This window comes from Rhipicephalus sanguineus, chromosome 11 (genome assembly GCF_013339695.2).
Source record: "Rhipicephalus sanguineus isolate Rsan-2018 chromosome 11, BIME_Rsan_1.4, whole genome shotgun sequence".
Taxonomy (NCBI): Eukaryota; Metazoa; Arthropoda; class Arachnida; order Ixodida; family Ixodidae; genus Rhipicephalus; species Rhipicephalus sanguineus.
In genome coordinates, this window is record NC_051186.1 from 4,877,032 (window position 1) to 4,888,027 (window position 10,996).

Sequence of the window (10,996 nt, forward strand, 5' to 3'; positions counted from 1 at the left end):
CAGCACGACCAGATGAACTAATGTAGGTCGCCATGAATAACACAGATGAAGAGCTGCGAACTGCCGCACTAATCGCCAAAAGAGAACGACTGGCCTCCAGAACACAGGCCATATATCTATGCAGATGCTGAGATAGGCACTCATAACCCAATACTACGGAAAAAAAAAACAGCCATCGCACCAATGCACCTTCAGTCTCGCATTTTCGGGGAAGTGGTACCCATCGTGCACCCATTATATATAAAAACAACCGGAAGGCGCAACACGAACACTCTCTCAGAGCCCTAACTATCCCAATACATACTACAATGACGTTACCCTTTATCCAGCAACACACGAAGGACCAAGAGCACGGGCATAATGATGATATATGATGTTTATTGGCGCAAGGGCCATTTGTTGGCCAAAGAGCGCCAGGACATGGTAAAGAATGTGGACAATGGTTATGGTAAGTGGCTGTAAATGGGCCTTAAAATTCCTCGCGCAAAACGCGGGTAAAACATATAAGAATTAAAACCATGAGAGTGATGTGAAATGTGTGTTATGAAAATGAATGGCGAGTGGTCGTAATAATAAAATTGCGGGTGTATGGCATGAGCACGAAAGCCTCGTTAATGCCCTTGAGTCCAAGGGATGCGAGGAAGGTGCTTTTGTTAGGTGTAACTACCGCAGCAGCAGCCTCTGTTAGGAGGCCATGCTACGAATACCTGGGTAAATGACGTAAAATTTATCCACATCTTTTAAAAACGAAAACAATGACTGATGTTTAAACAGCGGCTCCCGACCTATGAACATCGACGGGTGGAGTGGTACTTGTTGCCGATAGGGCAGTGGGAACTGTTTCCTTCTTATAGCGTCTGATTCTTTGCATTGCATCAGAATATGAAGCACGGTAAGCGGTTCACCGCATCTCTCACACATGGGTGGATCATTACGGGACAAAAGGTGTGAATGTGTGCTGTGTGTGTGTCCTATCTTTAATCTGCTAAGTGTGACTTCTGTGCGGCGTGACTTCGATACTGGTGGCCAATTTCCAAGGCACGGTTTTATTACATGTAGTTCATTGTGTATTTCACCATCCCATAACAGCTGCCAGTAAGCCCTGAGTGTTTTCCTTAGCAGGGGTTTCAGGTCCATTACAGGAACAGCTATGGATGAGTCGGTGTTGTTTCGAAGGGCGGATAGGCCAGTTCGTCTGCTAACACATTACCTACAACCTCGCGGTGCCCTGGCACCCAGCACACCACCACATGCTGTTTAACTGCGTAGATTGTGCATAGTAGTGAGTAGAGCGTGACGACGACAGGATTTTTGTGTGTTTTGAGAGTCCTCAAAGCTTTCACAACACTTAAGGAATCCGTGTATATAACTGCGTGGTGTATTTGGATTCTTTAATGTGTTTAACAGCAGCAAGTATCGCATAGGCCTCCGTTGTGAAAATGCTCGTGTTGGGGTGGAGAACACCGGCATCTGAGAAGGACGGACCGACTGCGGCGTACGACACACCTTCGTCAGATTTTGAAGCGTCAGTAAAAAATGCAGGGTAAGGATATTTATGTTGTAGTTCAATGAAGTACACGCGGATGTGTGTTACTGGTGCATGCTTCGTGACTTCCATAAAAGATACATCGCCGTCAATATTCTGCCACTGCCATGGTGGCAGCTGTACAGCGGGAGCCATCACGCGGTACTCAAGGAGTGGGGCTCCCACTTCCTCGGCAAGACATCGTACGCGCAGTGAGTAGGGCTCTCTCAATGCAGGACGGCTACGAAAGAGACGAGAACTAGACAGATCATTTATAACACAATATGCGGGATGTTCACTGTTGGCATTGACTTTCAAAAAATATGCGGACGAAATGTAGGCTCTCTGCAAATGAAGCGACCACTCGTTTGATTCCACGTATAGGCTTTCTACGAGGCTCGTCCTAAAAGCACCCGTAGATAGGCGAATGCCTAGATGGTGGACAGGGTCAAGCATTTTTAAAGTGGTTGGTGTCGCTGACTGATATACCATGGCCCCATAATCTAGCCATGTGCGTATGAGGCTGTTGTATAAATTTATAAGACACTTTTTGTCACTTCCCCATTTAGTGCGCGACCACACCTTTAAAACATTCATCGTTTTTATGCACTTATCCTTAATATATTTAATGTGTGGCACGAATGTCAGTTTGGCGTCTAATATTACCCCTAGGAAATTGTGTTCCATTTGGAGAGGTGGCCGCTGACCATACAGGTTATTGTCCGGATCAGGGCGCAGGCCTCTGTTTCTAGAGAACAGGACGCGTGCACTTTTTCGTGGATTTATATTGAACCTGTTCTCGTCTGTTCATTTGGCCACCTTGTTCAAGCCAAGTTGAACCTGCCGCTCACACATTGCAGGATTACAGGATTTAAAACCTATCTGTACATCATCCACGTACACGCAGTAAAATATGGTACGGGGGATACACACACGCAGGGAATTCATTTTTATCAGGAAAAGTGTACAACTGAGGACACCAACCTGCGGCACTCCTGTTTCCTGAACAAATGTTCGTGATAAAACTTTTCCCACTCGGACACGGAAAGTGCGATCGGACAAGTAGTTTTCTATTATAGTCAGCATTCTGCCTCCCACACCTAAATGTGAGAGATCTCTGAGTATTCCAAAGCGCCAAGTCGTATCGTAGGCCTTTTCCATGTCGAGGAATACCGAGAGAAAAAACTGCTTATGAACAAACGCTTCACGAATTTCAGCCTCAATGCGTATTAAGTGGTCGGTTGTGGTTCGACCTTCTCGGAAACCACACTGGTACAGGTCAAGTAATTTGTATGTTTCGAGGAAATGTATTAACCGACAGTTTATCATTTTTTCGAAGACTTTACACAGGCAACTTGTCGGCGCGATGGGTCTGTAACTAGTCACCGAGGATGGATCCTTTCCCTCTTTCAGAATAGGTATCATAATAGCTTCTTTCCAGGAGGCAGGAATCTCGCCGGAAAACCATATGGTATTGTAGAGGGAAAGGAGTGTTTTCTGTGTTTCGTGGGAGAAGTGTTTTAACATATCGTATACAATACGATCAGAGCCTGGGGGAGACTTGCTGCAAAGGTTCAGTGCAGCCTGTAGCTCCGCTAGGCGGAACGGTGCATTGTATGCCTCATTTTGTGTATATTTCCTTTCCAGCCTCTCTCATTTCAACCTTGTTTTGTACCTTTGGAAGGTTTCAGAGTAATGTGTAGAACTCGATATGAATTCGAAGTGCGCTGCTCCCAGGGAGTCAGTTTGGTCTTCCATGCTTTCCCCCTGGGTGTCCACTAACGGTACCGAATAAGTTTGTAGACCTCGTACTTTTTTTACGCCATTCCATACCTTGGCCTCATCTCTATAGGAGTTTATGCCTGATATGAACTTCTGCCAGCTGTCCCGTCTAGCCTGCCGGCGCGTTCTGCGGCCTTGCGATTTCATCTGTTTAAAATTGATAAGATTTTCTGCTGTGGGAGAATCGCGCAAAAGCTCCCACGCTTTATTATGTTGCCTCTGAGCCTTGCGGCACTCGTCGTTCCACCAAGGAGCGCGACGCTTGCTTGTTCCCCTAGTTATTTCTGGTATGCATTTAATAGCAGCGTTAAATATAAACGCGGTAAAATACCCAACAGCAGCGTTAATACTAAAAGAAGAAATGTCCGCCCACGAGATCTTAGTAAGTTTGTGGAAGTCCTCTTAATTGCCTCTGTCAAGCTTCTACCGAGGAGCCAGGGGTGGAGCTTCATTTCGCTTGTGTGTTTTGAGGATTATTGGGAAGTGGGCACTCCCATAGGGGTTTTTTACCACTTCCCAGATAAAATCAAGTAAAATGGATGGAGAGGTGATGCTGAGATCGATGGCAGAATATGTTTTGCTTGCGAGGCTAAAAAACGTGGACTCTTTCTTGTTGAGTAAACATGCGCCTGTGGAGTACAGGAAATTCTCAATGAGGCGGCCTCGCGCGTCGGTGCGAGAGTCGCCCCACAGGTTGCTGTGGGCATTAAAGTGTCCAAGGAGGAGGTAATGCGCGGGCAGCTCGTCTATAAATGATTGGAATTCATGTCTGTGTAGCTGGTAGTGTGGGGGTATATATACAGAGCAGATAGTAATGTGTTTATTAGCGAGTATAGCTCGAACGGCTACTGCCTCCAGTTGCTGACATGCTACATGCTGACATGCTACGTTTCGGTCTTTTGTGATTGCTACACTACACGAGACGATGCGAGACCATCCTGGCGGTCTTTCCGAAACACAACATATTGACCTAGGATTCTAGGTCAACATTAGGTCAACACTAGGTCAACATATTGACCTAGTGTTTCGAATTTAAGTGTGTCTCCTGTACACACAGCACCTTTGGACACAATTTACTAAGAAGTACTTGTACATCGTCATTGTTGTGTAAGAGCCCTCTGACGTTCCATTGTAATATTGTATCCATGTTGGTAGTGTACGTGTGCTGTGTGTCGCAAAGAAAGAGTCAATTATTTTACAGAGCCTTTGTCAGGCCCTGTGATTGGGGTTTTGTCTATTTTGGAGCGGTCGAGCGATGCTCGCCACTCCTTCGGCGCTGCCTGCGCTGGTGGACCAGTAATGTCCATCGCCTCCGTAGGGGCAACAGACAGTCGCTATACCGAGCGGTGTTTGTTTAGTGTAGACTTCGCCACGGTTGACGAAGCCTTGGCCCCCCACCAAGCCGAGGTCAATGGGACCTCCTTGGCCTCTTCGTTGCCCCGGCTGCTTCCAGAGCCTGTCGAAGCCACTGGTGTGGACTGATTGGGAGTGGGCAGAGCAGCACTGGCTGCTCCCACCGTAGGGGCAAGTGGCGTTAGCCTGGGCACGCTAGGCGTGGTCCGGGCTCGGCTTCGGGCTTCGGGATATACGGTCGGACATTAAGTTTCACATAGCCGGTTTCAATATTTTCGGGTAGTGTGGTGGAACTGAAAGTGAGTATTAAATGCTTCCTTGCAATTTCTGTGTTATTGCGTCTGATTAAGATGCGCTGCACGTGCGTTACATCTTGGTCCTTCCATCCATCAAGGAGTTCTTCTTCATTCAACGCCATCAAGTCTTCGTCGGATACTACGCCCTTCACTGTATTCATGGTACGGTGTGGACTCACCGAGACGGGAATGTTGCCAAACGCTACGAGGTGTGAGAGTGTTGTATTGTTCCACGTCGCTCAAGGAGCTAATCCCCACTTGCCATCTTTGTAGCCTTCTAACCTGTTTCGATGGTCTCTTTTAGGCACTTAGCCACAAGGAAAGGCGAAATTGCTCTTGCTTTTATAGCAGATTGTTCACAGTGGAGGACATGGTATTTCGGATAGTTTCTTTGTTTTTCGGCATAAAGAGGGAGGCTACGTCGGTGCGTACCCTTTTCGGGGCACGATCGGTTAGAGAAAGGTTCGGAGGTCCCATGAGAAGAGTGAGTTGTTCGGCAACGGCGCCTACCGCCCACCACGGAGCCCAACAAGTGGACATGACAGAACATGTGAAAAGTCTGCACTACGCCAGCAGTACGCCGCTACTATAACCAAATATGGTTTATCCTAGGTAGGACAGCCACACAAGGTTAACCCTTGCCACCAGGAAGAGGAGGAAGTAAACAGAAAAGAGAAGTAGACAGGAAGGATTTAATGCGGGAGAGAAAGACGAAGATGAGGGGAGAGAGAGATAGGAAAAGGCGACTGCCGATTTCCCCTGGGTGGGTCAGCCCAGGAGTGCCGTCTACGTTAAGCCAGGGCCAAAGGGGTGTGTTGCCTCAGCCGGGGGGCCTTATAGGTCCAATCACCCGGCGTCGGCTCAACCCCCAGGATCCCCGGGTTTCCCCGGACACGGCATAGCCACGCACGGCTAGGCGTGGGAGGGGATCTAAGCCCCCCGGTTAGCTCGGGTCCGTGGTGTCGCTACACACCAAACGCCTGCTTGCGCAGACGCCTTTTCGGGGAAGAAAACGGGCATAAGCCATGGCATTAACCAAACAAAAAATATGCTGTCATCCGAATTTGTACGCAGCAGGTGAAGCGCCACAGTGGAGGGAGCTGCAATAGCACTATCAATTAGAGAGGCTAAACGGATGGGTCATTCCGCATATATCCTAGCGGAATCACAAGCGGCCGGTCGGTTATATCTTAGAGGGACACTTTCCAGATGCATAACCGATATCCTGGGACGCATACTAACTGAAGGCCGTGGGATCATTTGGTGGCCTGACCACTTGGGCCTGGGGGACAAGAAGGAGGCGAACTGCGCAGCTCGCAAGCCTACTGGCCGAGCCGCGGAACCTCCCTCTGGACACCCCACTAACCGCAAAATGGACTTATCACGGGCAGGCAGACTTCAGAAGACGAGTGCCTGACAACGCAGAAATGCGCTCCTCCGCATGCCATGTTAAACAACCAGCCAGAGACTGGCGCCGCCTTCAAATCAACACATACCCGTACATATCGAGACTGCACACAATATTTCCTGAAGCGTACGAAACCAGGATATGCCCCTGGTGCAACGTCCACACTGTCGCACCGAAACACATTACATTCCAATACATGAAGCGCGCAGCCGAGTCAGTAAACATGGTGGTGATCTCACACAGTGACTTCGTGTTCTTGGCGGAGACGAATTTCAGAGCCGGCACTATAGGGAGCCATGTGGCGACCGTGAACCTAATTCGTCCAGCCACCGTGATCGTTTGGGGCTCTACAAGAAGGCTCCACACGAGGGTAACCACGTGGAGTCTCTTTGTAGAAAAAAGATCTTCCTCCTCGCCTCCATGGAAAAGCGACCACAGCGGCGGCGATCGAACATGCAACTTTCGAGTCAGTAGCCGAACACCGTAACCACTGTATCACACCAGCGGAATTGTTTTCAAAGATCGGTTTAGAAAGTGCCTTTCCTTCCCCCCTACCTATAACTGTCCGTCCTTTACAATAATGGGCCAAAAAACCCTCTGTGTCATGCATTACATTGCAGTTATGTTGACGTGCCCTTTCATTCTAACACTTACCCGTTCTTTCGACGTACGAACTGTTACAATTGAGTGGAATTGCGTGCACTGCTCCACGAGCACACTAGGCCAATTCCTAACGTGCGTGGTTGAGAGTCGTGGCCTACCAATATTTTGTGTCGACAAAGGCCACACTCTACCAGCTTTACACGGAGCCGTATAGACGACCTTGACACCTTAACAGCGCACCATCTTTTAATGTTATTCGAAACAGGATATATATATAGGGCATGACCTCCAGTTCATCTCTGTGATGGCATCTTTTCGCTTTGTGCTAACTTTTTATATTCTGCAGGAGGGTTTCACTCGCAGCTGTAAATACATTTCGGGGGTATGCAGCCGGAAGGAGGCGCTGTAGGTACTGAGTAAAGGTAGTATCCATTTTACGCTCGTGGGATTTTTCCAGGGCAAACTTACAAGCGAGGGCAATGTTAGCGTGCTGGGCAAGATTAGGATGCGCGCTTTGAAAAGGCAGCGGGGTCTTCTTCGTCCTCGGGTTTACGACCAACACATGCGTTTGGCATCGAAATGAAGTTTTAGGTCATTGAAATGTAGGCCCTGATCACAGGCCATCACATGGGTGAAAATATCTCCATAGGTGGATTCAAGTGTCTGTAGGATGTAAATGGCGGCATTGTAAAGTTTATCCTATGGGGTCAGATCAGTACGGCTTGGTAATCACCTACATCAAGAAGAATTCGCAGAACTTTATGACCAGAAAGCTTTTGTTCAACCCACTCATCAAACGCTGAGAAAAAGATATCGTAAAGGACGGGTGCAACACAAGAACCATACAAGTCCTTATTATGGAAAATTTCTGACAATATTTGTACGCGTGTGCTTAAAGCTGCCACCAAAGACGCCCGTTTCTTCGCCTACTCCGCTACACCCGTTGCCTCAAAGTACGTCTGTGCTTTCATAGCATACGCCTTCCAGCTATGTGTTTCGCTGTCGAAGTCAGGCACTTTATGGTGTTCAATTGTCGATTCGCCGCCCCGCGAGGTTTCGTCGCTACCATTATTCGCTCGAAGGTTTTGCCGGGGTTGTCTTTCCGTTTCTCGTCGCCACTGTTAGACATTGCGCTTGACGCAGGCGAAGTAGACGCAAGTTCACAAGTGGGTAGAATAGGCGTTTATTATCGGTTCACGTCTCAATGTAAATGCAGGTTAATGAGAGAGAGAAAGCGAACAGAGGTACAGGAAACATAGCGCGGACAGTTATGGGTTTCATCTATGCCGAGACATCATAAAGACACCACAACTAGTTGCAACAGCAAGGGAGATGGTCGAAGCACATCGCATCAATAAAATCTGTGACAAGTGTGTCAGCACACCATGTCTCGTTTTTTAGCGGAACACATTGTTTTCCTAGGAAGTCATTTGTATAATTTGCAACTTCCATGCAGTTTTTTTCCAGCGTATTTGAATCACTCGCCTATTCAACCCAAGCGTTAAAGGGGTACTGCCACAACGTTTAGAAGCTGAGATAGCCTGCGGCATCGAATCCCGTGAACAGACGCATTTCATCCACGAAATCTCTCAACGAATATAGCTTGGACGGTAATCTATAGCGATATGGAAGTTCACGTTGCGCAATCCAGAGATATGCGCCGCACCTCGCGACACTGACATCACTTAAGGCAACCTGAAGGTGACACCCAACTTTCGAGACGTCACCACTGTGGCCGAGATCCGTGCTGGCGCAGTTAATACGATGACGTCACAGTCGCCATTGAGCTCATGGCGCGCTTGCGCCAGCAGCCTGCTATTCGGCGGCTACTCGCAAGCCCGTGCGTGCGGCGAACGTGCGGGACGTGTACAAACCTCAAGGAACTCGTCGCCGCCAGACGACTTTCTTCGCCACCAAGCGGATGTGCGCCACAGAATTGTGTGCTCTTTTACACGGTTGATGACGTCAGCTGCACCCGGCGTATTGTCTTCTCGCAGCTCTCGCAAACCGAAACAGAGACTGGTCGGTAATAAAGAGACGGTAATAAAGCGATGTGCCGTGTTCAGAATCAGAAATCAGAATTTGTGTTTTTTTAATTTCGGTAATGTTGTATGTATTGAGTGTACAGAAGAAGGTCACCTACTCAGAGACTCTATCGGGACCTCCTGCAGAAAGAGAGTTACGGTAGTAAACAATTTAAAGCAACAGCAACAAAAGGTAGTACTTAAGCGAAAAACATAGCATTAGCAGCACAACATACACATACGATTGCATAAAATAGTGCAGTTTTAGCACATGTAAGAGAAGCAAAATTGTAAAATTGTAAGCAAAATTGTAAGAGAAAAAGAAACAAGCGATAGAACATTTTATTAACCTTTATCCAAATACACCGAACGACAAAGCACACATTAAATGAAAGAAATAGTTACTGTGCTTGTTAGTCTGCGCGAAGTAAGCACACATTTAGCTCTTTCTTTAATTGCTTTAGTGATCTTGAAGTTTTCACAATAAGTGGGAGAGTGTTCTATAATGAAATAGACGTGAATGTTACTGTTTGCATACCATAATTAGCACGAATTCTTAGCGAGAGAAAATAGTTGTTCTACGCGAATCATGTAGTACTCTAATTCATCTAGTTAGGAGGCGCAAATATAGCCGGCGGAAGTTCATTATTATTAAATCTGTAGAAAAAAATGTCACAGTTCTGCCGCAAAGGCGAAGCAACGAATGCGATAGCAACCGATTAGAATGTCCCACGAGGAACGGCAAGCAGCTCGATACTTGCAGCGCGCAAATGACGGACGATTGGAACACACAAAGGACATGCGCGAACTGCGCGAATTAGCAACGGACACAGCTCGACATTTGCAGCGCGCTGCACAAATGCAAGGAAGGACGTTAGAAAAGAACGCACAGATATACACAGGATGAGCGCGAACTAAAAACTGTCACAGTTGTTGCTCCTTTGTGTTTGAGCAGCGCGCTAGGACCCAATGTTCCTAGATGATTTTTTTTTCTTTAAACCCGCGGCGCGAGGAGAGACCCCTCCGAGTCTCCTGCCGCGCGGTTGCGTTGGACGCGTTGTTTACTCAGTGTTCAACATCGCGAGTGGGTACAGAAATAGCAACATTTTAGTGCGCTTCTCAAGGGCCGTCAAAGTGAAGCAAAATCTGAAGCATTGCTTTAAACCGCGCCCTTCGGGCACTCTCGCGGGTGATACTACGCACGCTGAAGGGCCTCCGAGCTCTGCGTATGCCCAGCAGAAAATGGTGTTTATGAATAGCTCCCGGTGAGTATGCTAAAGAAGAAATGGCGCGTGGCCGAGTTGTCTAACGAGGGGTCGCATGTTGGAATTCCGGTAGCGATCTTCAATTTTTTAGATGCGAAGCATCTTATGGCGGATATCAATCCGGTGGTGTTGGTGTGGTGGCGGTGGTGTGCGGCGTGACCACCCTCACTGCGCATGCGCGAAACCTCTCCGCACACCTCCTCTCCACTCCACCTCAGCACCCACCCTCTCCCTTTTCACCATCTCCACTCCCCCTCACCACTCGCCCTATGAAACACGGCCTCGACATGCCGAAACGCTGCTTCGCATCACCACATGGTACCCTTTAGCGGGAGATGGTGTGATTTTTTTCTGCTGATTAATTTGTTGTGGCTTTGATTGATATATACATACATCTACATATCTGGGACATGAAGGCGACGGCAACGGCGACGGCAAAAAGAAGCCGAGAGTGTCCATCCCTATTGCAAAACCCAGCGCCACTGGGTACCAGCGTCCAGTGCCATGCCTGATTATGGGCCCAGCGTCGCGCTGGATACTGGGCCGCTGGAGCGGTGTTTTACTGGGAGGCGCTGGGTACTCAAGCGCAAAACGGCTCTACCGCGTTAAAACGGCGATGCCTACGTGCCCCACATAAATATATTAGTAAAGAAAGTAATATAGAAAGCATTAGTGCAATAAAAAAAGAACAAAAAAGTCGTTTGAAAAAAAAAAACTTCCACCACGAGGATTCGAACTCG